Genomic DNA, 27,657 nt, shown 5'->3' on the forward strand with positions numbered 1-27,657 from the left:
TGGGAAAGTAGATGGTTTATCGAAAGGCCAGCCAATTTATTCTCTAGGACAGTGGTTCTCAACCTTCCTAATGCCATGACCCTTTAATAGAGTTCCTCATGTTGTGGTGACCCCAACTATACAAGTATTTTCGTTGCTATTTCATAACTGTAATTTTGCTACTGTTATGAATTTTCATGTAAATATCTGATATGCAGGATGTATCTTCATTGTTACAAATTGAAGATAATTAAAGCATAGTGATTAGTCCCCAAAACAATACGTAATTATACATTGTGAAATATTTATTTCTAATTACAAATAAATGAAATTTTGTCTTGAAGCATGATGTAGCATGGGTAACAGTCTTCACGCCAGGTATTTGCATGTGTTTGATCCAGTCTGGAGATGGATAGAGGAGCAGTGTCTCGATTCCTAAGACCATCAGAAATATGTGTTTTCTGATGAACTAAGGTGACAGCAGTGAAAGGGTCGTTCGACCCTCAAAGGGGTCACGACCCCCAGGTTGAGAACTGCAGTTATAGATGAATATAAAAGATGATTTTATAGGGAAGAATCTTAGTAGTTAGTGTTTCATTGAACACAAAAATAGGCTTTTTTAACCATTGTTTTCCATGATCATAGTGGTGTTTGCTCCCTCCAAACTGCTTCAAGAATTCACTGAAATCGAGCAAGTTATATATCCACACTATCTGAGAAAGAACAGGTTTTACAATGATGTCAGGAAGCCATTAACAAGTTTTTCAATGATCACAGGAAACAGTTGATACTCTAAACAAGGTGACAGAAAAGGCAGGGTTTGCAATGATCTATAACTACATGTCTCTAGGAGTCTCCAGATCACCATGCTCTGTGCCTTTTAAAATTTAAATTGGGGGATGCTTCTTTGCAGGCTTACCAGCCTAACAGGCCCTGAAGCCTCAGAATGAGGGAGGCATCCTTCTTGGCTACTTACCCTAACTACACACATACACACAAGAATGATTTTTAAAGTGTTGCTACAAAATCACAGAAACCTTTACTAAATGAAAATATCAAAATGTGAAACAACTGCTTCTCAACACATCCTCCATACTTCTAAAGGCAGTGTTTTCATCTCTCCAAAGTGCCCTGAGGAATTCTGCACTCTACTGAATACTGTACACATTTGTAACAGCTCTTTAAGCACCCTCAAAGAACTCAAGAAAAAATACTCTTTGAGGTTTTTGAATATAAAGAAGTCCAACGAAGAAAGACCAGGCTATAGAATATATGGGATAAGATTTCCCAGTATAATTCTGTTAAGACAGTTCTTGGTACCCTTGAAGAATGCACTGGTGCATTGCATGAAGGAAAAAAATCCTTGGTGCAATTTTCCTGGCCCTTTTATTACCAATGTATTTTTAAATTTCTTTAAAATTCTTTTATAGTAAGCCCCTATGATCATCTTGTTGCTGTTGTTGTTGTTGTTTTGAGAAAATCAAACAACATTAGCACTTTGGAATCCCCAAAGTAGCCACAATAACCTTCTAAGCTGACTTTTTTCCTTGGCATGTAAATGTCACAGCAGGTCCCTTTGGAAGCCATTGTTTTGATTGGACCCTTTCTCCTAAAACACCCCAAGAATGCTAAAATAAGGGTATAGTTGAGAGAATTTGTCTGCAGCCACATAAGGATCACAGAGACATGTTTAGACATGTTTTGTTTAGAATGAATAAATCTGTGCATGTGTGAACTAGAAACCTTGGAGCAGTAATTTTTCCCACGCACGTGTGTGTGTGTGTGTGTGCGTGTGTGTGTATACTTGACAGAGGGAAGTGGAAGATTAGCGTGTTGTTTTTCAAAATACTAAAATACTAGAAATATAATTTAATATTTGGGTCATTAGAAAAAAAATGGAGTTTTTTTGTTGTGGTGTGCGCTAGCGTCACCCCTGCCAAAGGTAAAAATTCTTTTTAAGATTAATCAGTATGGCCTGTCTTCTAATTTAGGGATATGGTAAACCGGGCCATTAAAGACAGCTAGCCAGGTATGGAGCATTTCCTGTTGTGATAAGCAGTTGAGCATAGTGCTTCAGGGGTTGGTTGTCTGGCCTTGGAAAATATGTGTCTACAGATAATTGTTTCCTGTGATTATTGAAGAGCCTACCTTTTGTCAAATAGTTTGGGGTATTTAACTTGATTGATTTTCGTTGGATTTTGAAGCAGTTTGGTGGTAGTCAGTCCCACCGTTTCCTTCTGTCTCATGTTTGCAGAATAAATATAAGAATCAACTTGGTCTCTGTCTTTGATTGAAACAGTGATAGGCAATCTCAGACCTTTGTTCCAAGCAATATATTCATATTCACTTTGTAGCACAATGCTAAATCTACTTATTAGTTCTAATATATAATATCTTGCCAATTTTTAGGATTAACATTTTCACTTCCGTTTCACAACAGCAGCCCATGACATTGCAATGAACTTTAAACTGTTGTGCCCCCCACCCCCAATATTATTCTGAGATTCCCACATCTCTTCACTGTAATTTATAGCACCATGAAAAGCAGGGTGCTTCTATTGTTCCATTCTACATGGCACATTTTATTCATTATCCTACTAGTGAGTATCATAGACTACATCCTTCAGTATGGATTACACCCCAACCTAAAGAAAAAAAAATTCGCACAACTAAATCAAATTGCAATATCATGATAAATAGAGAAAAATAATCATTTTCAAGGATTTAATTTTACTTGGATTCACATCAATATCCTCAGGAAATCAAACTGAACGATAGGAAGATTAGGGACAAAGGGGGACTGTCTTCACCAAATGCTTACCCTAAACGAAAATTGGCTGGCCATGCCTCAATCAAAGGGGTTGCAGGGAGAGTAAGCACACATTAGACACCTATGGGGAAGATCCAGGGCTGGGCATGTGCAGAATAAAGTCACCTAGGCACAGGTGAAGGTCAACCTGGACACACACTAGGCACCAGGGACATTACATCACAGCGACATAGTGACCTGAACTCAGCCACTAAGATGGACAAATAACATCAATCATGCACCCGCCCCAAACACACACACACACACACACACACACACACACACACACACACACACACACACACACAGTTGGGAATAGGAGAGGACAAACAGCACAGGTGGAGGGCAGGCTTTTTCTCTTTTAGATGCTCTCTGGCAGGTTGGAGGGTGGGATCTCTCACGTGTGCGCTGTGCGTACACATGCCTCCTTTCAGGACAGGCTCTCTCCCTCTTCTTTCTTGGTCCCGAGACTCCTATTTTGATTATATGGACTCCACTTTCCGCATGGTTTTTCCCACTCCCAAGTGGCCATGGTCGGTTGCGAACTTTCCCACGGTACCCCACCACGCGGCCTTGCACGTTTTCCAGGGGGAGCGTGTACTGTCTGCGACTATACTACCTGACACGTCCCTTTCCCTCATGAAAGTTAACTGAATGCACAAAAGTATTTCTGCTGTGTGAATTCCTTCAGTGTTGAGAAGGAAGAGCCGAGGTAAACCATCGCAGAAAAAAAACTACATATTGCATAGGGGAAATCTGCTGCAAATATTGTCTTTCAAGAATTAAAAAGCAAAGCTGTCCCTTTGAGGACTAAGGCTTATGTCACCCAAGCCATGGTATTTTCAATCACTTCAGATTCATTCGAAAACAAGAGAAGAGTTGATGAATTAGAATTATGGTGTTAGAAAAGAATATTTAATATACCACGAACAGTCAGAAGAATAATCAAACATGTCTCAAGGGAAGTTCAGTTAAAATACTCCTTGAAAATAAGGTTCATGGAAATTTCATTTCGTGTAATTTGGATATGTTGTCAGGAATGACCAGTCCTGGGTTAAGACGTAAAAATGGGCAGTGGGTGAGCAAAAAGAAGACACAGTGGGTGTAATATTGGCGTCTAACATAGCAACAATTGTGAGGATGGAGCAGGTCTCGGCAGGGATTAGTTCTGTCCTGTGTAGACAGAGTCACTCGTGAGTCAGTCAGTCATAGCCCCCTTGACAGCACTTAACATTTATTTTCTTGTTTGAGTTCTCTTGCAATTTTTAACATGCTTTGTGTTTAACGCACATATTTTTCCAAAAAATGATTTAACTTATATATCTCGCTATTTATTTTTTATATTTTTCTATGTGAATATTTTCTTTTGCTCAGTCTTTCATTACAAATTCTGTTAGGCCTTTTCCCCACATTATGCGCTCTTCTTGGGTAATTTATACAAATCTTGGAGTTGACTGATCATTGCTTTGTTGATGAGTATCACATCTGTATCTCCAGGTCAAACCTCTACTGTAGTACATTTCAAAATTAACGTCTTTCCTTAGTTCTGCAACAAATTTGTAGGAGGAGTCAGACTATCACAGAAAAATAAACCTGTTCTCAACATTGAATTCATTCTTATTACCAATATATAATCTGTTGCTGAATTGTGCCATTTAATCTGCTTCACTTTTAATAAACTTTGTAGTATTTACATTTTCACAATAATTACCTGAATTAAGCCAAAAATATCAGTCACATTGAACCCTATCCTAACCACTCTCCTCTCCTCACTTTTGTATCTGTCTGTGGAATATTTTCACTGCATCTAGAATACTATTTTAAAACACCGTTTGGAACACAGAGTGTCCCATACTTTGAAGAGATTGCAGCATATCAGAAAAATCTGCCCAGGTCTGAGCCCTGACTCATTCATAGCTTTTCCTTATTTTTCTTGCAACCATTAAACTCTTAAAGAGACTTAAGTGTATGAAAAAGGATTTCCACAGTAACTGTAAAATCTATAGTTAGACTTAAGTACATAACAAAGTAAACATGCTTTTTCTCTGTGGTTTAACTAAATATATGGAAAGACCGTTTCTAAGTGAGGGTCTTGACACAAGAACCATATCAGATCGTCCCTCAGCAAGCCTCAGGAAATGATAACATATGGTGACCACTTCGGCAAACCCTCCTTGTTGGTGTATTGACCCACTGCCATAAAATCAGTTCCTTCTCTTAGCCATCCTACAGGATAGGCTAGGGCTGCTTCTTATGTTTTCCAAGGCTCAAAATCTATTCATAGATCTAAGGGGTGTATACATCCCTGCTCCACTTTAGAGGAAGCATTGTTAGTTTCTTGTAAAATCAAATAGGTAACCTACAGGTAGGTTTGTTAATTGTAGTAATACTATCATTAAACTAGCCAATGTTCAGAATTTAAATTCCTAGTGATAAAAGGACAATGTACATAGACAGAAAATCTTATAGGACAAAAATACATGGAATGCTCACTTGTACAGCATAAATATGTAAGTGACTGAACACTGTTAAAGAAACAATGAGGGTCAGACATACAGCAAAAATTTTGATGACACTCATTCAGTAAGACACAGCTATGTCTGAAAAGCTAAGATATTGAAATAACACAAAAATACCACATATGTTGGTCTGAAATTGCCAATTATAAGGCAATCTTAAAAGCAAGAGATTTAACAGCATCCAACAGAGCAGCAAGGGGAGCAAAGCAATTAAGTTCTCTAGGAATACCAAAAATAGACTTAGGGGCCAGGGCTTGACACCCCATCAGATTTTATTGGAAAACACTCATAAAGGTCAACAAACAAACCTGGAACTATTTATAGGCTTTTCTTTTTTGTTATTGGTTTCTGTTGTTGTTTTGTTTTGCTTTGTTTAGTTTTTGTGCTTATTACTGTTTTTGCATGTCTATCTAGATAACATAGGCGGAATAAAAAATCTGGAGGAGAAAACAATGAGACTGACCATGCTGTGGGGATACAGGAAAGGGGGAGGCAAGAGAAAGGGGGTTTCCAACAAACTGGGGACAAGCAAAAAACAAGTGATTTAATCAATGGTGAGGAAGGCACAGAATGTCTGGTGGGGCTTAATCAAGTTCAATGTAGCCGAGAGGAATTACTGAAAGCCGAATGAAGGCTGAACATGATAGTGGAACATGAGGAAAGTAAAAGGAAATAGAGAAAAGAACTAGGAGGCCAACGGCATTTATGGAGTTCTAAATACAGTCATGTACATATGTATATATATATATTATATAACAATAGGGAAATAGATCTATGTACATATGTTTATATCTTAAGTACTAAGGTAGCAGACAGATATTGGGCCTCGATTCAATTATTCCTTCAATGCTAGAACATTTTTTTTCTAATAATCTGGCATTCTGTGATACTCACCTTTCCAACATAATCACTGAAGACAAAATGGGTGCATAAGCAAATTTGGTGAATAAAGTTGATCGTGCCTGGCTATCACAGCTATAGGATCTTGGGTCTTAATGGCTTGAAGATAAACAAGTAGTCATCAAGCCAAGAAGCAACAAAGCCCACATGCAAGAAACACACCAGCCTGTGTGTTAACGCGTGTCAATGGGTCAGATAGCAGGCATCAAAGACCCAGAATAAAATATAATAATGATATGAATGAAGGAGAGGGTGGAGTGGATACCCAAAGCCCATTTGTAAACAATTGGACATTCCCTCACAGAAGGGTCACAAGGAAGAGATGAGTCAATCAGGGTGCAGTATAGAACCGATGAAACATACAACATTTTTCTAGTTCTTTAATGTTTCCACCCACCCACTCCTCTATCATGACCCCAATTCTAACTTACAAATCTGGCTAGACCAGAGAATGTATTCTGAAAAAGATATGAGCTCACAACACACAGAATCCAGGACATATAAACTCCTTAGGACCAATAACGAGAGTAGTGATACCAGGAGGGGAAGGGGAAGATGGGGGGAGAAAGGGGGAACTGATTACAATGATCCATATATAACCCCCTCCCAGGGGGACGAACAACAGAAAAGTGGGTGAAGGGAGACAGTGGTTGGTGTAGGGCAAGTAAAAAAAAAGAAAGAAGTTATAAATTATCAAGGGTTCATGATGAAGGGAGATGGGTGAGGGGGGAAATGAGCTGATAACAGGGGCTCAAGTAGAAAGAAAATGTTTTTAAAATGACTGTGACAACTTATGTACAAATGTGTTTGGCATAATGGACGGATGGATGTATGGATTTTGATAAGAGCCATAAGAGCCCCAATACAATGCTTTACAAAACAAAAAGAAAGCAAGAGATTTGAACCAAAGTACAATGATTTCAAAATCCATGGTGTTGGGATAGCAGCAGTTGTGGGATAATTTAAAAGCTGGTTCACTGCCCTAATGACCATTTTAAGAATTTGTTTAAAAAAAGGTAGACCAAAAGGCAGTTTGCTATTTCAAACAGTTAATCCTTAAATAAGAATAATGAAAGAGATACACTGTGATAGTTAGGTTTAGTGTGCCAGCTAGGCCTCCATAGGGACATATAGGTGGAGTTTAATCAGGTTGCAGCTTGATTGGACCAAGATAAATAATTTCCATACCTGGTATCCCGTCTTTCTTCCTCCCTGGTGATCAGACCAGCATGCTGCTGATAGAGCTAGTTGTTTGCCTCAACCATGTGCTGCACTACCCGTGGGTCTAACCAATCCATGGATCAGGTCATAGGGGTTTGAGGCCTGCTTTGCCAAACTTGAGGTTGGTGGATCATGTTGTCTTGTATTACTTTAGTCCAATATCCCACTGGAGCCTGCTTTGCTAAGCTCTGACCCTAATGACTGTTGCTGCCCCACCCTGCTGCCTGCTGCCTGCAAGCTAACTCTGCCTGTCTGGCCTGAGGGAAGACTCACGTCTGCTTCCTTGACCTTGCACAAGCAGCCTGCTTGAGTTGACAGGATCTTCAGTATATTAACTGTTCCACGAAAGTGAGTTGAACTGAACCCTCTGTACTGTTGTGTGGACTAATTAGCTGTATATTCCTTCTTGCTGTATAAATCTATCCTTTTATATAAATATAATTGTAAGTGTCCTGGTTTTGTTTCTCTAGAGAACCCAGCCTAACACAAATGGTACCTGTTGTGGATCTAGAGAAACAAGGTCATAAATATGGGTTTCCTGAATTGGTTCTCCAGCCTGATTAAGACTAATAGTAATATGAATGCTGCCTCTACCCCTAAATGGATGGATGTGTCTGACATTATTACTGGAGCGAGAGTGGTGTCAAGTGGCAAAGTTAAAACCCACAATATCACCATCAATAGATGAGGTGCTGGTGACAGGAGAAGCAGTGGGTGATTGTGTGTTTGATATTTTCTAACAGTGTAGTCCAAATGAGAACTATAGGGAAGCTGGGTGGCTGATTTTCCTTAAAATAGAAAATGTGATCAAAGAATGGGATGATCTCATAATCTGAGAAGCACACCTCAAGTTCTGAATAGAAGACCTGAAAGCTTCTGCACGTGCTACAAAGGAGAGTCTCTCTCCTCTAGTAGTAGAGCTGACACTGCCAAAAACCAAATCCAGAGTCTCAGCATATAAGTAGCTAAATCACAGCATTAGCCAAATTGCAGATCTAGAACAGTGTCTGATATTAAAGTAAGGGCAATTTGAACTTCTGAAACTTTTTCCCATAGACATCTCATGATCACACAAGATGTTGTACTTCTTCCACCTGGGCTTTTTTGCTTCCTTGCTAGATGATCGCTTGGTGTGATTACAAGCCTTTAAGAACCCAGACACTGTTTTTTTTTAATTAAAAGATCATTTGGGGGGGGGTTATAGTTCTTATAGCAATCCATACTTCAATTGGATCAAGCATATTTGTACATATGTGCCATAATTATTTTATAACCTTTTACTTTCTATTGAGTCCTTAGCATTAGTTCCTCTTTCTTCCCCTCCCTCTGCCCCCACCCTCATAACCTCTTGAAAATTATAAATTACTAATATTTTCATATCTTACACCAACCACTGTCTCCCTTCCCACATGGTTTATGTTGTTCATTCCCTGGGGCGGGGTGTTATGTTGGTTTCCCCTTCAACACTATATCTTTTAATAGCTGGGCACTATCATCTTTCTTTACCACATTTGTGAATGCACCTATTTTGTCTTCAGTGACCTTGTCAGAAGGGTGAGTATCATACAAAGCCACTTTATTGGAACAAACTCTTCTTGTACTGAAGGAAGAATTAAGTACAGACCCAAAGTCCATCTGGCTCCTTGTTTCATTTGCATTTATATACATATATAAACAAATCTACCTATATTTAAATAACTATATATTTATATACTTACATATATGTAGACATATATATAGACATATTTTTGTCTTCTTCTTTCCCCTTTTTATTTGTTCTTTCCTCCTGCTCCACTATCATGTTTACCTATGGTTCACCTCTCAGTAATTCCTCTAAGAAACAATTCTGTAGATTAGACACAACCAGAAAAGCTACATCTTCTGAGTCATCCATGTTAGAATCCTTACTATTTCCTATGTACCTGTCTTTATTGACTCACCACTCTCCTCTCTATTCCTCCTCTCCTCCTATGTCTCCCAAACTGTTATTCCTGTCGCTATCTCCATGGGATTACCTATCCTGCCTATCTTGTATAGATAAATAATAACAACAACAAAACCCCCAAAAAAACAAAAAAAGAGAAGGAAAAAAAAGTAGTTACAAGTAGTCACAAGTCCATCAGGGACCCTGACAGAACAAATGAATATCTCTCCTTAACCATCATTCCATTGTAGGATTAATATCCATTCCTTTAGACTCTACAGTTTACAGCGAGGTCAATTAGACAATCATCATTGCATTTGATATATTAGAACCAGTTAGCCTACTTTTCTTCTCTGATCATATTATGTTCATTTTTGAAAAATTCCTAACTGCTTCTGCTAAACTGGCAGCAATTGTTTTGACAATAATTTTAGCTCTTTGAATACTTTCAGGATTTGTTTAATTTACTCATAATGTCATGTGAGAATTTGGGACATAACTCAAAGCTGAAAGGAATGATAGCTTGTCACCCTCTGATTGGCACATTTTCCCTTCATATTACATGTTGGTTTACTGAAATAACAAACTGAAGGGAATAATAATGTGTATTTCATCAAAAGTATAGTAAGTTTTATGAAATGAATAACTAATTTTTGTAAGCATTGCTCTAATTTTTCATGGAATGAACATTTTTATGGGCACCTACTATATGTTTTGCATAAATGAAGGTTAAACAAGAGAAAGGCATGTAAATTTGTGATTTCCACATTGGATAGCTGGACAGATGCATGCCCACCTTAGAGAGAGAATCCTGATTACAAGTGCCATTTTAATAACCAGTTTGCCAAATTAAGCAAAAAAATATTAAGTATCTGATGAACCAGTGTAAGCTGGCTGAATCCCACCATTGGATAGCAGTCATCTGCTTCTTCTCACCCTATGGTATTTTAGCTTTAGGTCCAAAGAACAATTTCACTTCCTTTAATCTGCATCAAGTGTGGTTAAGGTCACATCTAGTTCATTTATAGAGGAGTCCATAATCACTTACAAGGGGGTCCACAATCAGACCCTTCGGCCTATACCTGATGTAGAATACTCTGTCCCTAACTCAAAAGTCCAAGTAGCTGTTTTAGGATCCAAAAAGATCCCAATCAAAAATATAATTTAAGGAGGATTTTTTTTTAGTCTGAAAAGGGACCAAGACAACACAAAGACACAGACATATCATCTGGACGAGGGAGACAATTAACATGAGGTCAAAACATCGTCCAAGCACTCACAGTAGAGATACTAGTTAAATAGGCATGGAACAAAGAAACTGTCAAAACTCCATGGTTGTTGTTAAATCAATACATTACAATTACAGAAGTGGTAAGAGGACCATGACTGGGAAATATACATTATGTTAGATACAAGAGCTTACAAGAGTAGTCCAGGGCCTTCCAATCAAGAAAGTTAAGGCAAGACTGATAAGGCCTGACTCATGAATTTGCGACTCTCTATTGTACCCAGTATGATAATCTCCATCAAGGAAACAACCAGGTAAATCCATAAGAGAGACTGCATCTCCTTGAGTTGGCTGCATGGGGGTGAAGGTAATCTACTTTCCAAGGCACTCTGCCTGATAGCAAGATTATCTACATCCGTGGTTAATGATTAGAGATAATTCAAAGGAGGCTTAATCTATGTGGAAGCCCTGCAAATGGATTTTAAGTTGTTGCTGCCATCCATAGCCTTTTGGAAGCCAGGATGATGAGAATTTAGGCTCTAATATATAGCTCATAGCACAACGCCTAGGTTGGCAGAGCAAAAAGGAAGTTTTGTTTAGAATGTATATTTAAGCATTGGTATTACAACTTAATGCCCCCAGCCCCCATTGGGAATATATATATATATAAATGGTTTCCTCAAGAGTAGGCTGCTTCTCCTTAGTCAATCTACTAACCGAAGTAAAATCCTCTTCTCTGAGGCAGATGTCAACCCCCCCCCCTTTCCATTGAGGTTCACTGAAAATTGTGATAGGAGTGTCTATTAAAGGGAGGTGCTCATGAAGCAATGCTATCTGGTAGGCATGACTTGGACCTCTCCTTCTCCCCATTAGACGAAAATCTGACCCTAGCTGAGGTGTGGGTCTGAAGAAGTAGATTTTAAGGTATACAAATAAAGGAGGGATAAATTATTCATAAATACTACACAGACAGGGCACTACCTTGTTCGGGTGTCCAGATTAAATAAATCCATGTCCTGGGAACAGATGCTAGACGGTGTCTTGTTGCTTGTCCTATTAGTAATGAATGATCTCATACAATATTTGTTCTTTTGAGATTGACTAACTCCTTTCAGCATAATGTTCTCCTGTACCATCCATATCATGAGGTGCTTTGTGGTTTCATCAATGTTTTTAGTGGGGAAATGTCTTTACCCACTCTTCTAGTGATGGGCTTTTAGACTGGTTCCAACTTCTTGCTCTTGTCAATAATGGTGCAAAGAACATAGGAACGCATGTCTGTTTGTGTTGTTTCTACTACTTATTTAGGGTATGTATCCAACAGAAGCATTGCTGGATCATCAAGAATATCTGTCTCCAGTTGTATGAGGTAGTTCCATATCGCTTTCCACACTACACCGGCTACAATATTTACAGACACACTGGCGGTGTGGAGTTCCAGTCACTCAGGAGCCTCCACCTCCTTAACATTTGCTGTTTTTTGTCTTATGAAATGGACTGTCATTATCATTGTAAGGTTGTTTTGATTTGCAACTTTCATGACCTTGAGCATTTACTCATGTGTCAGAACAAATGAAGGATCTGTGGGTACAATTGCACAGCGATAATATAGAAAGGTTATAGTAAAGTCAAAGAAGATAGGAGAGAGAATAAAATAAAAGAGTCAGACATAATTTTATGGTAGCATGCTCATCTCAGCCCCTCTTGGTGGGCCATGTAGAGGTGGGAGAAGAGAGAGAGCATCTTTATTATCTTGCGATAGCTATAGGTAACCATAAGACATGCATATTCATTAGTTACACGTATCACACGGTGGGTGGTAAGTACAGTAAGATCCCTGCACTCACAGGTGAGGAAACTTAATACCTGCATTGGGGGAAGAGATGAAAGGGGCTGGGTACCCTTTTTGGGAGGGGATAACAAAAGAATGTCTGCTTCTACAGGAAGAAATAATCAACCATGTGTTCACTTTAAGGCAGCATTGCTGTAAGGGGGAATCTGCAGGAATGATATTTAAAGCAGGATAATGCACTTGGACTTTATCTCTAACTTAACGAAAGTGGTGGCTTTCCTACTGTGGATTACTAGCTTTCTGGCTTCCCTCTGTTATGTTAGGGAACATAGTCCTAGTCATATTTCCCTCAGTGTTAGTTTCCCACATTCATGTGTTTCTTCATTAGTGGTGAACTGTCTCTTTCACGTCTTGTGTACAAATTAGATGGTTTGTTTTACTTATTGAGGTATTAGTCTCTGGCCGGTTGCATTGTAGCTAAAGATTTCCCCCATAGGCTCTATTTTTTAACTCTTTTGATGAAGCCTTTTGATGTGTATATGTGTCTAATTTTAGTAGGTTCCAATAATATATTTTGTCTTCTGTTGTGTGCATTTCCCTCACTATATTATATTTGATAATATGCCAATGCCCTATTATAGGAACCTTAAGTCCATTCCTATTTTCTCATTGATGATCTTTATGGCTCTGGGATTTACATTTAGGTCTTTGGTCCATCTTGAATTTATTTTTGAACACAGGGTGAGAGCTAGGCACTGTTCCATTCTTCTGCAGATGGAGATCCAATTTTGCCAGCACCATTTGTTGAAGAGGCTGTCTCTTTCCCATTTACTGTAAAACTTATTTGTATGAACTCCCCACAATCATCCTGTGTCCTTTGAGAAACTCTATCAAGATTTACCTTCTGGAAAAACCCCAAACAATTCTTTCCCATTTCATTTTTGGCATTTTGTTGAAGGAGGATGAATTTATTTTGGGGTTTTCTTTTCTGTTCCAGTGGTCTCCTGCATTTATTTTGGGGGTTTCTTTTCTGTTCCAATGGTCTCCATTCTATACTTGTTCCTGTATTAGGCTGTTTTAACTACTGTGGTTGTATATTAGGTTTTAAGTTCGGGGAGTGCAAGGCCTCCTATTTTATTCTTCTTAAGAACTCCCTGTGCTTATCCTGAGTCTCTTCTTTTATCCAGAGGAAGTTAATAACTAGTTTTTCCATTTCTTCAAATAATGAAGTTGGAATTTTGATTGGAATTGTGCTGTGCTTATAGATTGCTTAGAGTTTTTTGGTTTGGTAGTATGGAGATTTTCACAATATTAAGTCCTCATCCTTTTTGAAAATGAATTCAGTACCATCTCTCTTGAATGTTTCATTCAAAGATATGTTGCATTCATTGTCAAAAAGGACAATTCAAAATAAATCTTGAAGTACAATGCTGTCTGTGATAGCACATATATCTATCTACCTTCAAAGAATTCAAATTGATAAAAATATTATTCAAATTTATGCACCAGCTACAAATCCTAGTGATGAAGCAATTGAAGAATTCTACTGACATATTCAATCTGAAAGTGATCAAACATGCAACCAAGATGCACTGATAATTATGAGTCATTGGAATGCAAAATTTGGAAACAAAGAAGCAGGAATGATATTGGAAAATATAGACTTGATGATACCGGAGGATGGAGATGGAGACCTCATGGTAGAATTTTTCAGGATTAATGAATTGTTCACAGCATATAGACTTGTTCAACAATACAAAAGGCCAATATACATGTGGACTTTTCCAGATGGACTATACAGATATCAAATTGACTACATTTGTGGGAAGAGATGATAGAGAAGCTCAAAATCAGCAGGTAAAACCGGGCCAGGAATTGACTGTGGGACAGACCATGAATTACTGATATATAAATACAGGTTGAAGCTGAAGAACTGAAGTCAAATCCAGGAGAGAACAAATACAATCTTGACTTTATCTGACCTGATTTTAGAGGACATCTCAGGAACAGGTTTGGTGCATTGAACACTAGTGATAAAATACCTGATGAGCTGTGGAAGGACATCATGAACATCATTGATGAAGAAAACAAAAAGTCATCAAAAAGACAGCAAAGGGAAAAAATTGTAAGCGTGGAGATCAAAAGAGATTTAAACTTTCTCTCAATCATAGACTAGCTAGGACAAATGAAAGAAATGTTGAAGTCGAAAAGCTGAATAGAAAATTTCAAAGGGCAGCTCAAGACGGCAAAATCAGTTATTGCGATGAAATTGCTAATACATATTGGAAGAGATCCATATTTATACCCATTCAAAAGAAAAGTGACCCCACAGAATGCACAGATTATAAAACAATATCATTGATACCACATGTGTATTAGGCTGGGTTGACTGGAGAAACAAACTTAGGGACACCCATATCTGTATAAGAAACAGCTTGATACCTAGAAGTAATTATATATCAAGAAAACATATCAGCTCAGTTCCAACCCAGTCCAAAAAAGGCATGAGTCCCTAAGTCCCTCTTCAGACTCCTGCATCCACATACAATGATATAGAATGTAGGAAGACCACAGACCAGTGGGTGTAAAGTTCAGTGGATCCAAGTTTGGTGGAACCAGTAAAAAGGTAAAAAGGCTAGTGGAGCAATCAGGGTCAGTAGCCGAGAGCTAAAGGTAGAGAGAGGAGGAGTTTCCGGGGGCCCTAGTTATGAAAAGGCCATACCCCCAATGAGGCACCATCAGGCTGTTACCTGATTGACAGACTGGATACCACCCCTACACTTTAATACATCTTCAAGTTGACATAAATTTGTCTACCTACCATAACATGCAAGTAAAACTTTGCTGAAGATCATCCAATAACAATGGCAACAGTACATTGACAGAGGTTCAGGTCAGATACAGAAGAGAACATGGAAAACAAGATATCATTGCTAATACTGAATTAATCTTGGCTCAAAGCACATAATACTAGGAAGAGGTTTATTTGTGTGTGTTTTTTTACTATGCCAAGGCATTTGACTGTGTGCATCATAACAAACTATGGGTAGCCTTGAGAAAAATGGTGTGTTAGGCAAAGTACTCTGGAGAAACAAAACCAGGACACTTATGATTTATATGTATGTGTACATATACAAATACATATATATATGAATGGTAGGGTCATATAGAGAGAAGGAATTTCAGTAGTCCACACAGCATTAGCATACCGAAGGTCATTCAATTAACTCATGCAGGCTGATGGCCCTAGGCCAAGGAAAAAGACTCTGCTCTCAGGCAAGACAAGCAGGATGGGGCAGCATGCTACAACAGGAAGATGAGAAGATGAGGTGCAACAGAGGCCAATAGCTCAGGAGCATAGTGAAAGGTTCCCTATGAATCCTCTGGAAGCATGGCAAAGCAGGTCTCGATGGAACCTCAAGCTCTAGTGATCCATGCCTTTGCTGGCTGAAAGTGAGACGGAATTGAAGCATTTGCTGATGAAGAGCAAGGATTGTAGCCTTACAACTCAATGTTAAGAAGACAAAAATCCTCACAACTGGACCAATAGGATAACTGGAGAAAAGGCTAAGTTGTCAATGATTTTGTCTTACTTGGTTCCACAATCAATGCTCATGGAAGCAGCAGCTAAGAGATGAAAAGAAGTGTTGCATTATATAACTCTGCTGTACAAAACCTCTTTAGCCTATTGAAGAGCAAGGACTGAGGACTAAGGTGCACCTGCCCCCAAGCTATGGTATTTTCAATGGCTCATATGCATGTGAAGTGTGGACCTTGAAGAAGGTAGACTGAAGAAAACCAATGCATTTGGATTGTGGTGTTGGAGAAGCATATTGAAAGTGCCACAGATGACTCAAAGGACAAACTGATCTGTTTTGGAGCGAGTAGAGCTAGGGTGCTCTTTAGAGGCAAGGTCTGGGGAATTTCATCTTACATATTTTGGACATTTTGTTTGGTAAAGTGGAGGGGCAATGGAGCAGTAGAAGGCCTTAATGAGATGGACTGACACAGTGGCTGCAACCATGGGCTCAGGAACAGGAATAGTTGTGAGGATGGCCCCAGACCAGGCAGTGTTTGTTCTGCTGTGCATAGGGTCACTATGGTTTGGGACCAACTTGGTGGCACCTTACAATCATAGCAACAAACTATTATATCCATGAACTGGGGGTGTTCTTCTGTTTGGGTTTCTTGCAATGCAGTTTTGTAGTTTTCTTTGTATAGGTCTTCTGTTTCTCTTTGCAGATTGATCCCCAAGTATTTTGTTTTTCTTGTAACTATTGTGAATTATTTTGTTTCCTTGATGTCTTTTGCAAGATTCTCTTCCTTAGCACACAGGAACCTGACTGATATTGGCATGTTAATCTTATATCCTGCCATGATGCTGAATGTTTGTATTGTTCCCAACAATATTTTTGTCTAGTCTTTGGGGTTTTCTACATGTAAACCAGGCCTTTTTCAAAGAGTGAATGTTTTACTGCTTCTTTGCCTAACTGTATTCTTTTGATAGCTTGTTTTCTAAAGGCCCTGGATAAGACTTCAAAGACAATGTGAATAAGAGTGGTGATGGGAACCATCCTTATCTGATTCCTCTTTGCACAGAAAAATGCTTTCAGTTTTATCCCGTTAAGCAAGAAGCTGCCAATTGGCTTTTCATATATGAAATTATTGTGTTGAAAAACTTTCTCTTCCTATTCTGTTGCGTTTTTTTAAATCATGAATGGGTATTAGATATTGTCAAATTTCTTTTTCTGAATCAATTCTTATGATCATATGCATATTTTTCCTTCATTTATGTGTTGGATTATATTGGTTGTCTTTTTAATGTTGAACCATCCTTGGTTACCGATATGAATCTCACATGACCATGGCTTATTATTTTTTAACATATTGTTGATTTTGTTGAGAATTTTTGCATCTACATTCATCAGAGATATTTGTTTGTAGTTTTCTATCCTCATGGAACCTTTGCCTGGTTTTGGTACCAGAGCTATGTTCATGATATAAAAAAGAATTGAGGAGCTTGCACTCCTATTATATATTCTGGGATAGTCTGTGTAGAGTTATTGACAGCTCTTCTCTTACTGCTTGGTAGTATTCCTCTCTGAAGTGACCTAGTCCTGGACTTTTGTTCTTTTAGAGTTTTTAAATGATCTGTTGTATTTCTTCTTTGGTTATGGGTCTCTTAAAGTTTTCTATGTCAGTTTTCATTAATTTGTATAGGTGTTAGATTTTTAGAAATTTGTCCACATCTTCTAGGTTTTCAAACCTGTTGGAGTACTGTCTTTTGTAGTAGTTTGTTATTGTTCCTTTGTTGTACTTGGTTCTATTGTGAACTCATCTTTTTCAGGACTAATTCTAAATATTTATATCTTCTCATTTTTTCCTTTGTTAAATTTGCCATTTGTTTTGTTAACGCTTTCAATGAACCAACTGCTTGTCTTATTCATGTGTTCCCAAGTGGTACAGGAGTCCTAATAACAATTAATAATAGAACAATTAATAACAGAAGTCCTAAAACAAGTACAGAAAGAAAGGTGACAGAAAAAGGGAGGGGGACATGAAAATCCTATATGGGAAAAAATTTTGAGGAAAAAAACAAAAGAACAGGTAATACTTACATTAGAAATATAAAAATAGTTTTAAAAACTTAACAAAATTAATGAAAGAAATATAGTAATGTTGTACTGATTAAAAAGGAGTGACCAAAGTAGTACAAGAATTTTACTTTAAAGAAAACAGAAAAGAAAAGCTGTTGCTGTCTGATTGGGAGCTAAGCTCTGCTCAGGAACGTTCTAGCTTGTACAGAGGAAATAAAGGTATGCTGTCAAGAGAAGGGATGAAGCGAGGTGGGTGGTTAGGATGCAAAGGTTAGATTGGAACTTGAGGACTGTGGGAAGATAACAAGCAACCCCTGGTGGCAGAAGAGGTGCATCCAGGCTGGTCCTTGGATGGCCAGGAGGTCACTTAGGCAGGATGCTGGTCTGTAGCAATGGGGTCATGAGGGATATCCTGATACAGAAAGAGGATGGCACACCTAACTGGGGAGGCAAAGAGATCCTTTCAGGCAGGGCTGACCCTTCTTGCTGGCAGAGGTCAAAAAGAACACTTATCATACACAAACTCTGCTTGCTGTGGGGTCAAGCAGTGTTCACCAGATCAAGATGGACCTTCTACTTGGTGGATCGCTGAAAGAACTCCTAAGTCTAGACAAACCCTACTTGCTTGCTGGGCATAGAGTGATCATTGGGCTGGGGCTGGACCCTCTTGCTGGCTGACCTTAGAAAGAGAGCCTAGCTTGGCTGGACCCTGTTTGTCCTGCCGGGGGGAAAGGGAGGTACTGAAGGACTGATGATGGGCCTTCTTGCTCAGCAACATGGAGAGCCCCTGGCTTGCCCAGACCTCTCTTGTTGGCAGGGCAGGGAGGGGTAGCCTGGCTGAGGCTGCAGCTTCTTGCTGGTGGAATGTGGGGAGAGCACCTGGCTTAGTAGGGCCCTTTTTGCTAGTGGGCCATGGAGGGATCCTTGGGCAGGTCTGCACACCACGTGAGCAGTTCTGGCCTTTCCCCCCTCTCTTCTGCTGGCTCTAAATAGATTCGAGGACTTAGAGGTTTCAGTTTCATTGGCTTTCAAGTTGTTCTCTGGGATTCCTTGCTGCCTGGTCCTTCCTTTGTGTTGAGTCTCTCCTAGTCGCTGTAGAGGCATCCAGGTGTGTGCGTTTTCTGCTGGTCATCTTACCCTAGACCTCTTTTAGCTTCTTCAAGTATTTGCTTTGGATTCTTCTTATGTTGGAGTTTGGACGGATTCTCTCATGGCTATAGTTTTGTTCTCATGAACTTGTTTCAAGTTTCTTCGGCTTCAACCTGAACTTTTAAAGAACAATTAAAGGTCTATTCCACAGTTAGCCACTGGCCTTGATTTGACTGATTTTATTAAGCTTCTCCAGGGTTTCTTTCTACAGATGTAATTAATTGATTCCTATATAGTCACCATTTATGCTGTTGAAAAATAGGTATTTGTAATTGAAGAGGTTATTGGTCTTGCAAAATTCTAACCATATGATCTTGTTCCATTTCTATAAGCAAGACCAATATTTCAACTATCAATCATTTATCTCTGTTTCTATTTTTTGCATGACAATCACCGATAATTATCAATGCATCTTGATTGTATGCTTGATCAATTTGGACTAACAAAGGGGGAGAATTATTCAATTTCTTTGTTCTTGGCTTTGGTGGTTCAATTGTAGATTTAAATGTGAGTCATATTAATTGATCTTCCTTGTAGGTGTAAAGGTATTTTCCTAACATGTACAGCACTGTATTCCAAGATAGAGCCTGAAGTGTTCTTTTCGATGATGAATGCAGTGCTGTTCCAGGAATAAGAAAGCATGTAGCCACCTGATCCGGATTCAGAATGGCCTAGATGAGTTCAGTCCCATCACTAGTGCCTAGGATGTTATTCTTAATGTGTTCCACTTAAGTTTTGATAGCTCTCACTTTTTCTAGATTCATACTGTCTCTATTCCATATTCTGACTGGTAATGGTTGAGCTCAGCTGTTTCTTGGCATTTTGAGCCACACTCCATCAGCAAGTGAACGTCCCGAATGCTGTGCTGTGCGTCGTGAAGATCGACTGCTTTGAGGAGACAGATCTCCAGTAGTATTGTGAAATACTAGTAGTGCTTTCCAAGGGGAGGTACTTGTCCTTTGGCATTAAATGAGGCAATGTTCTTGTGTTATTCATGAGGTTTTAATCAACAAATCCCCGAGAAGTGGACTGCCTCTTCCTACTTCATCTATCTGCTTTAGTCGGAAGGCTCTGCTGAAGTCTGTCCACCATGGGTGGCCATGTGGACATTTGAAATACCTGTGACATCACTTCTAGCATCACAGAAACATTCAAACTAATACAACATGGCAAATTGGCAGGTGAAAAGTGAAATCCAAATAAAACCAAATTAATTACCACTGAGGCCATTATAATTCATCATAGACCTATAGGACAGAATAGAGCTACCCTATAGAGTTTCTAAGACTATACAAGGACAGAATGCTCTATCTTTCCCCCCATGGAGTGGCTGCTGTGTTCAAGCTGCTGACCTTTTGGTTATCAACTGTGTGCTTTACCACTGCGCCACCATGCCTGCTTCCAACTCCAAAAACAATGATCATGCTCCATATGTATTCCTTATCCTCTGAAGAAGGAAACACCAAGACAAGATTAAATGCACAAGGGATGCACTTGGGAAATTGTCCGTGTGGAAAAACGGAGAAGGAGCTGGAAGCGCCTATCTGCTTTGACAGAGGCCCCAGTGAAGTTCTGATATTGAACAGACAGAGATAGGGAAGGAAGGGTTGGGAAAGCCTTCAAGGCTACTGTCCATTCCTAAGGTATGTTTGGTAAGCCTACAAAGGTCTTTTCAAGCCTTGGTAAACTATCAAAGGAGTTCCATGTTTTCCAAGAATAGGCTTGCCCAGTACCCTTCTATGCTCATCATTGGCTGGGAGTGGGTCATGGGAGCCTTCATAAAAATGAGGTATCAAATTCAGGGTACTACTGTTGAAGCCATTAATTAAATATGCAAGATGTATTCTCCTGAATGCTACATGCTAAGAACAAGTTTAAAATGGAAATAAACCCATATTAACAATGTATAAATGCAATACTAAGAGGAAAAAATGGAGAGATACAACAGGAATTTAACTGCTGCTAGAACAAAACATTTTAAAATAAGGAAATATAATCTAAACACCCTGCAGCCCCAACACTCATATCTGTAAATCCACATTACAATAAAATTATACTAGATATTCTAATAAATACGAATACCTGTTCCAAGATAACCCAGATATTCAAATTAACTAAGGAAAAATCTAAGGATATATACATAGTGTTTATTTCTAGCATTCCGCACAGAATGAATGCTGACTAAATAATTTTTAAATAAATGAACAAGTAAATGAACAGAACACCATTTTGTGCTCAGCACTCAGCTAGTGAGGTTTGCTATCGGATAGACTCAAGCTTCTGATAACCCTATTATTGAGGAATAGGAATAACTGAACTATGCATAGAGAAATTAGCAAAGTCAAAAATTCATTCCACTTTCATTTTCTAAGGTCAAAATTTAGTTGTTAAACTTTAATAATCTCCATCATATAAGCAAATTTAGAAAAGTGCCTGTTCTCTAAGGAATAACACACTTGGTATTCCATTTTTTAAAAACAAATATACCTTTCAGAGTATGCTGTTTCTTTTTATTTTGGGTTCTATTTTATTTTTAATAGTTTTGTTAGCACTTCATTCACATATCATGCAATCCAATCATTCAATCATATCAAGAAGAGTTGTACAGTGATCACCACAATCAATTCGTTTTCTTCTTCCTTGTACTCGTTATTCATGTCATTGTCTTTTTTTTTTCTAATTTTGGTGAAAATATACACAACAAAACATTCTCCAGTTCCACAAATTCTACATGTATCATTCAGTGCCATCGATTAAACCCCAGGTTGTACAACCATTCTCGATAGCCTTGTCCCAATTGTCCCACCGCCATGAACATAAACTCAATGACCCCCAAGCGACAACTCGTCTCTTTACCCATGGTCACCACTGGTCAGGTCTGGTTTCTTGCTCTCTTGCTTTCTTTCAGTTTTCTTGATATAGTATGCTGCTTCCTTATAGAATAAGAGAGATATGAAATTTTGCCCCATTTGTGAAAATTCACTATTTTTGCATCCTTATTTAAAAACAACTACTCTGTTCCACAAAGATGCACAAACTTGGAAACTCTATTTAAGGTCACTATGGATCAGAATCAAGTCGATGGCATGAGTTTGGTTGATTTGGTTTGGTTTTAATAATAACGAGTCCTGATAATACAGTGGATAATTGCTTAGCTTTAAATCCCAAGTCCGTGGTGTGAGCCCACCAGCTGCTCCATAGGAGAAATATGTAGCATTCTGCTCTCATGAAAATGACAACTTTAGAAACCCAATATGACAACTCTACTCTGCCCTACTGGGTCATTGTGAGTTGCATTTCACTCAATAGCAGTTTATATATATATATATATATATATATATATCGCTAATGAAAAATAATCTGTTAGCTGAATAATCAATTTGTTTACTTGAAATTTAAGTACTTTAAAAAAATCCTTTTATTGGGGCTCTTATAACTCTTATCACAATACATACATCCATGCATATTTGTACATATGTTGCCATCATCATTTTCATAACATTCTCTTTTTACCTGAGCCCCTGGTATCAGCTCATATCCCCCTCCCTCCCCCACTCTTCCTCCCTCATGAACCCTTTATAATTTATAAATTATTATTATTGTCATATCTTATACCATCCACTGTCTCCCTTCACCCACTTTTCTGCTGTTTGTCCCCCTGGGAGGGTGTTATATGTCAATCATTGTAATTGGTTCCCCCTTTCTCCCTCCACCTTCCCCCTACTCTCCTGGTATAGCCACTCTCATTATTGGTCCTGAGGGGTTCATCTGTCCTGTATTCCCTGTGTTTCCAACTTAAAAAAATATTTTATTAGGGGCTCATACAACTCTTATCACAATCCATGCATACACATACATCAATTTTATAAAGCACATCTGTACATTCTTTGCCCTAATCATTTTATTTTTTTTCTTTTCTTTTTTTTTACATTTTATTAGGGGCTCATACAACTCTTATCACAATCCACGCATACACATACATCAGTTGTATAAAGCACATCCGCACATTCTTTGCCCTAATCACTCTCAAAGCATTTGCTCTCCACTTAAGCCCTCAGCATCAGGTCCTCTTTTTTTTTTTTAAGTGTTTCCAACTCTTATCTGTAACAGTGTACATGCTCTGGTCTAACCGGGTTTGTAAGATAGAATTGGGGTCATGATAGTGAGAGGGGAGGAAGTGTTAAAAAACTAGAAAAAAATGTATGTTTCAGCGGTGTTATATTGCATTCTAACTGGCTCATCTCTTCCTTGTGATCCTTCTGTGAGGGGGCGTCCAATTGTATACAGATGGGTTTTGAGTCTCCACTCCACTCTCCCCTTCATTCACATGGATATGATTTTTTGTTCTGGGTCTTTGATGCCTGATACCTGATCCTATGGACACCTCATGATTACATAGGCTGGTATGCTTCTTCCATGTGGACTTTGCTGCTTCTCAGCTAGATGGCTGCTTATCTTCAAGCCTTTAAGACCCCATACACTATATCTTTTGATAGCCTATATCAACTATATCAACTCTCTGAATAGCAATTTCCTGATTTGTAAATTAGTATTTGGGGATACTAAGGCAAACTCCATAATGTGAAGGAGCTCAAGATAATTAGGTGCTTGGCATAAGAAGAGGCTTTTGCCAGAGATGAACTCCAGACTCCATTTATCTCTCTTTTTTCTGATTGCTATTGATTCTGAGCTGGCAAACCTTAGAAAGTTTGCAGGCACCATCTACCCTTCCTTTCACACCACACGCTCTGGAAACAGCATTCATTGAGGCTTGTTTCGTTCATAGAATAATGTGTTAAAGGACCCAAACTTTACAATTAACAAAATAATGTCTAAGGGGCCTCATTATTGCCTGTGTCTGTTAAAGCATGAGTTTAAAAATATCAACCAATCAGAATTTTCTTCTTGTGGTACTCTGTATTGCAGCTCTTTTAAAATTATATTTCACTGCAATACTTTGGTTTTTCCTTACAAGGTACTGAACTAATGGGGAATGGTTTTCTGCCTTTGACAAACTCTTTAGTTAACAAAAGCTCCAGTTTGATCTTTGACAATAGTTATGTATAATGTCTAAAATAGCCTTTGGTACTTGACAGGTTCTCCTGGTGGCCTATCTCTTTTCCTTTTATTCTACCTTCAAGCCCTTGGAGTTTCTTTGGGGGGTTATGCTGAATGACTTCTCCAAGATCTTCTATCTCCATATTGGGGGTTCTTTGCATTTAGTCTTGTCTTTGTCATCCTTTTATTAGATCACATCTACTAGACTAGATAGCACACAACTACAGATTGACACTAAAAATTTAAATAAAAAAACAGTGCTGTGGAGTTTTATTTCCTTTTGGATATCCTTAAGGTGCATTTTAAAACATGAAGGAAAAAAGGAGAAACTTTCCAAAGCCCCATTTAAAGAAGTCACATTATCCCCTTGGGGAAACATGTTCTCCAAAGGAAAATGCTGCCCATACCTCCCATCTAGATAAGAAATTTTGAATCATTTCCAGTGACAGGGAAGGATTATTATTTAAATGGAAGACTGTTTTTCAATCAGCTGGGAAGCTTTACTTTTCTGACATTGAATGTGAAACATCACAATTATTAGAGTTATCATGCTAGCTATCCAAGTCAATATCCCTTCCTTTGTGCCTTTGTAGAGCTCATTCCCTTTGTAGTCACTATCAGCAGCTAGTTATTACTGATGCAGTTATTGTAAGAAGAAACCTCTCTTCAGCTTTGCAGGAACTTAAGAACACGCTCCTGTTACATAGAGTAAATGGATTCTGGATAAGATGAAACTCACACTCATAATATATTTTTGCTGGGGGTGGGGGTGGAAGACAACCACAGTTAACACATTGTTCCCTTTGATTACCTGCATATATTATTATGACAATATTGTGGGGGCAATGACTGACCTCTATTGTCACCAAGGGGGAGAGACAGAGTCACCATTAGCATCACCCTGTGAGCTACCACTTCTCTGTCAGTTTGTTGTACTGTGGTCGCTTGCATGTTGCTGTCACTGATATTTCAAATACGGCAGAGCCGCCCACAGTGAACAAGTTTAAAGATAGCTTAGATACTATGAAGAGGAAATAGGCTGTCGACTTTTGAAAGATTAGCCATTCAAAACCATATAAATACCAGTGAAGTATGGTGAGATTATACTGAAAACTTTATGAATAGTGGCAGTACCTTGTCAGACATAGCAGTGGAAGACGAGCCACTGAGGTTATAAGACACTCAAAATACAACTGAGGAAGAGCTGCCTTCTCAAGTTGAATCAACCATAGTGATACAGATAGAGTAAACCCTTCAGGACTTTCATTACTGATGGGCATGACCCAAAATGGGAAGAAACAGCTGCAAACATCAGTTAATAATTGGAACTTGGAATGTATGATGTATGTGAATCTAAGAATATTGGAAGTGTTAAAAATGAAATATAACACATAAAAATCGATATCCGAAGCATTAATGAGCTGAAATGGAATGGTATTGGCCATTTGAAATCAGGAAATCTTATGATTTACTATGCCAACAATGACAAATTCAAGAGTAATGACATAGTATTCATCATCAAAGAGAAGAAATCAAGATCTGTCTAAGTATAATATCTGTGATAGGATAATATCTATACACATACAAGTAAGTCAGTTAATACAAATATGACTCAAATTTTGCATCAACCACTAAACCTAGTTATGTATAAATTGATGGATTTACCAACTTCTTCTATCTGATGTTTCAAACAGGCAATCAAGAAAGATTGATAAATATTGGCAGTTGAATGAGAAAGTTGGAACCAAAGAGAAAGGAAAAGTAGTCAGAAAACATGGCTTTGGTGATGGAAATGAATCTGTAGATCACATAAATGAATTTTGCAAGACAAATGATGTCTTCACTCCAACTACATAAATGGTAACTATGCACGGGAGTTTAACAGATGGCATATGCAAGAATCAAATAGACTACATCTGTGGGAAAAGATGGAAGTGCATTTTTTAGTGAGTAGGAAGAGATGATGGAGAAGCACAAGCCAGCAACTTATTGTGAAACAGATAATCAATTAACCATATGTAAACTCAGGCTAAAGTTGAAGAAAATTGAACCAAGTTCATGAGAACCAAATTACAAACCTAGAATACATACCACCAGAATTTTCATACCATATCAAGAATAGATTTGACAAAATCCCGAAGAACTGTGGGAGGATATCAAGAACATCATACATGAAGAAAACAAGAGGTTATTAAAAAGAGAGAAAGAAAAGACTAAAGAGTGTCAGGGGAGATACTGAAAATAGCTCTTGATCACAGAGTTGCTAAAGCATATGTAAGAAATGATGAAGTAAAAGAGTTTCTTAAATTCAAAGGGCAGCTCATGAAATGTGCAAAGACCTGGAGTTAGAGAGTCAAGAAGAAACAACATGCTCAACAACTCATGCAGGAATCACAAAAAAAGAGGGAAAGAACATACAAGGTTACTGTACCAAAAAGAACTGGTTGACATTCGACTATTTCAAAGATGTAGCATGCGATCAAGAACTGATGGTACTGAAGGAAGAAGTCCAAGATGCACTAAAAACATTATCAAAAGAGGAATGCTCCAGGAATACACCAATTGGAATGTTTCAACAAGCTGGACATATTTAACCATCTGTGTCATGAAACTTGGTAAATTGTTATCAGCTAACCTACTGGAAAGATTCATATCTGTACAACTCCAAAGAAAGATGACCCAACAAAATGTGAAAATTTTGCTGAAGCTCATTCAACAACACTTATCACAATATATTGACTGGGACTTCCAGAAAGTCAAGCTGGCACAGAAGAGAACATGGTGTGGAGGATATCATTGCTGATGTCAGATGGGTCTTGACTTAGGGTGGAGAATACCAGAAAGATATTTACTTTTATCTTATTGACTACGCAAGGGCACTTGACTGTGTGAAGCATAACGAACGATGGATAACACTGAGAAGAATGGGAATGCCAGAATACTTTACTGTGCACATGCAGATCCTAGACCTAGACCAAGTGTCAGAACAGAACAAGAGAATACTGAGTGGCTTAAAATCAGGGATAGTGAGCATACAGGTTCTATTCTTTCATCCTGTTTATTCAATCTGTATGCTGAGAAGCTCTCTATATGAAGAAAAATTCAGCATCAGGATTGGAGGAGGGCTTATTAACAACCTGAAATATGCAGATGACACAACTTTGCTTTCCTAAAACCAGGAGGACTTGAAGTACTTGCTGATGAAGATCAAGGACAGAAGCCTTCAGTATGAACTGCAGCTCAATGTAAAGAATGTCAAAATCCTTACAACTGGATCACTAAACAACATTCTGTTAAATGGTGAAATAATTGAAGGTTTCATTTTGCTTGCATCCCCAATCAATGCTTATGGAAGCAGCAGTCAGGAAATCAAACTGTGTGTTGTATTGGGTAACTCTACTGCACAAACCCTTAAAGTGTCGAAGACCATGGATGTCATCTTGAGAACTAAAGTGGCCCTTACCCCTAGCCATGATATTTT

The sequence above is a fragment of the Tenrec ecaudatus genome, chromosome X (assembly GCF_050624435.1).
Source record: "Tenrec ecaudatus isolate mTenEca1 chromosome X, mTenEca1.hap1, whole genome shotgun sequence".
Lineage (NCBI taxonomy): Eukaryota > Metazoa > Chordata > Mammalia > Afrosoricida > Tenrecidae > Tenrec > Tenrec ecaudatus.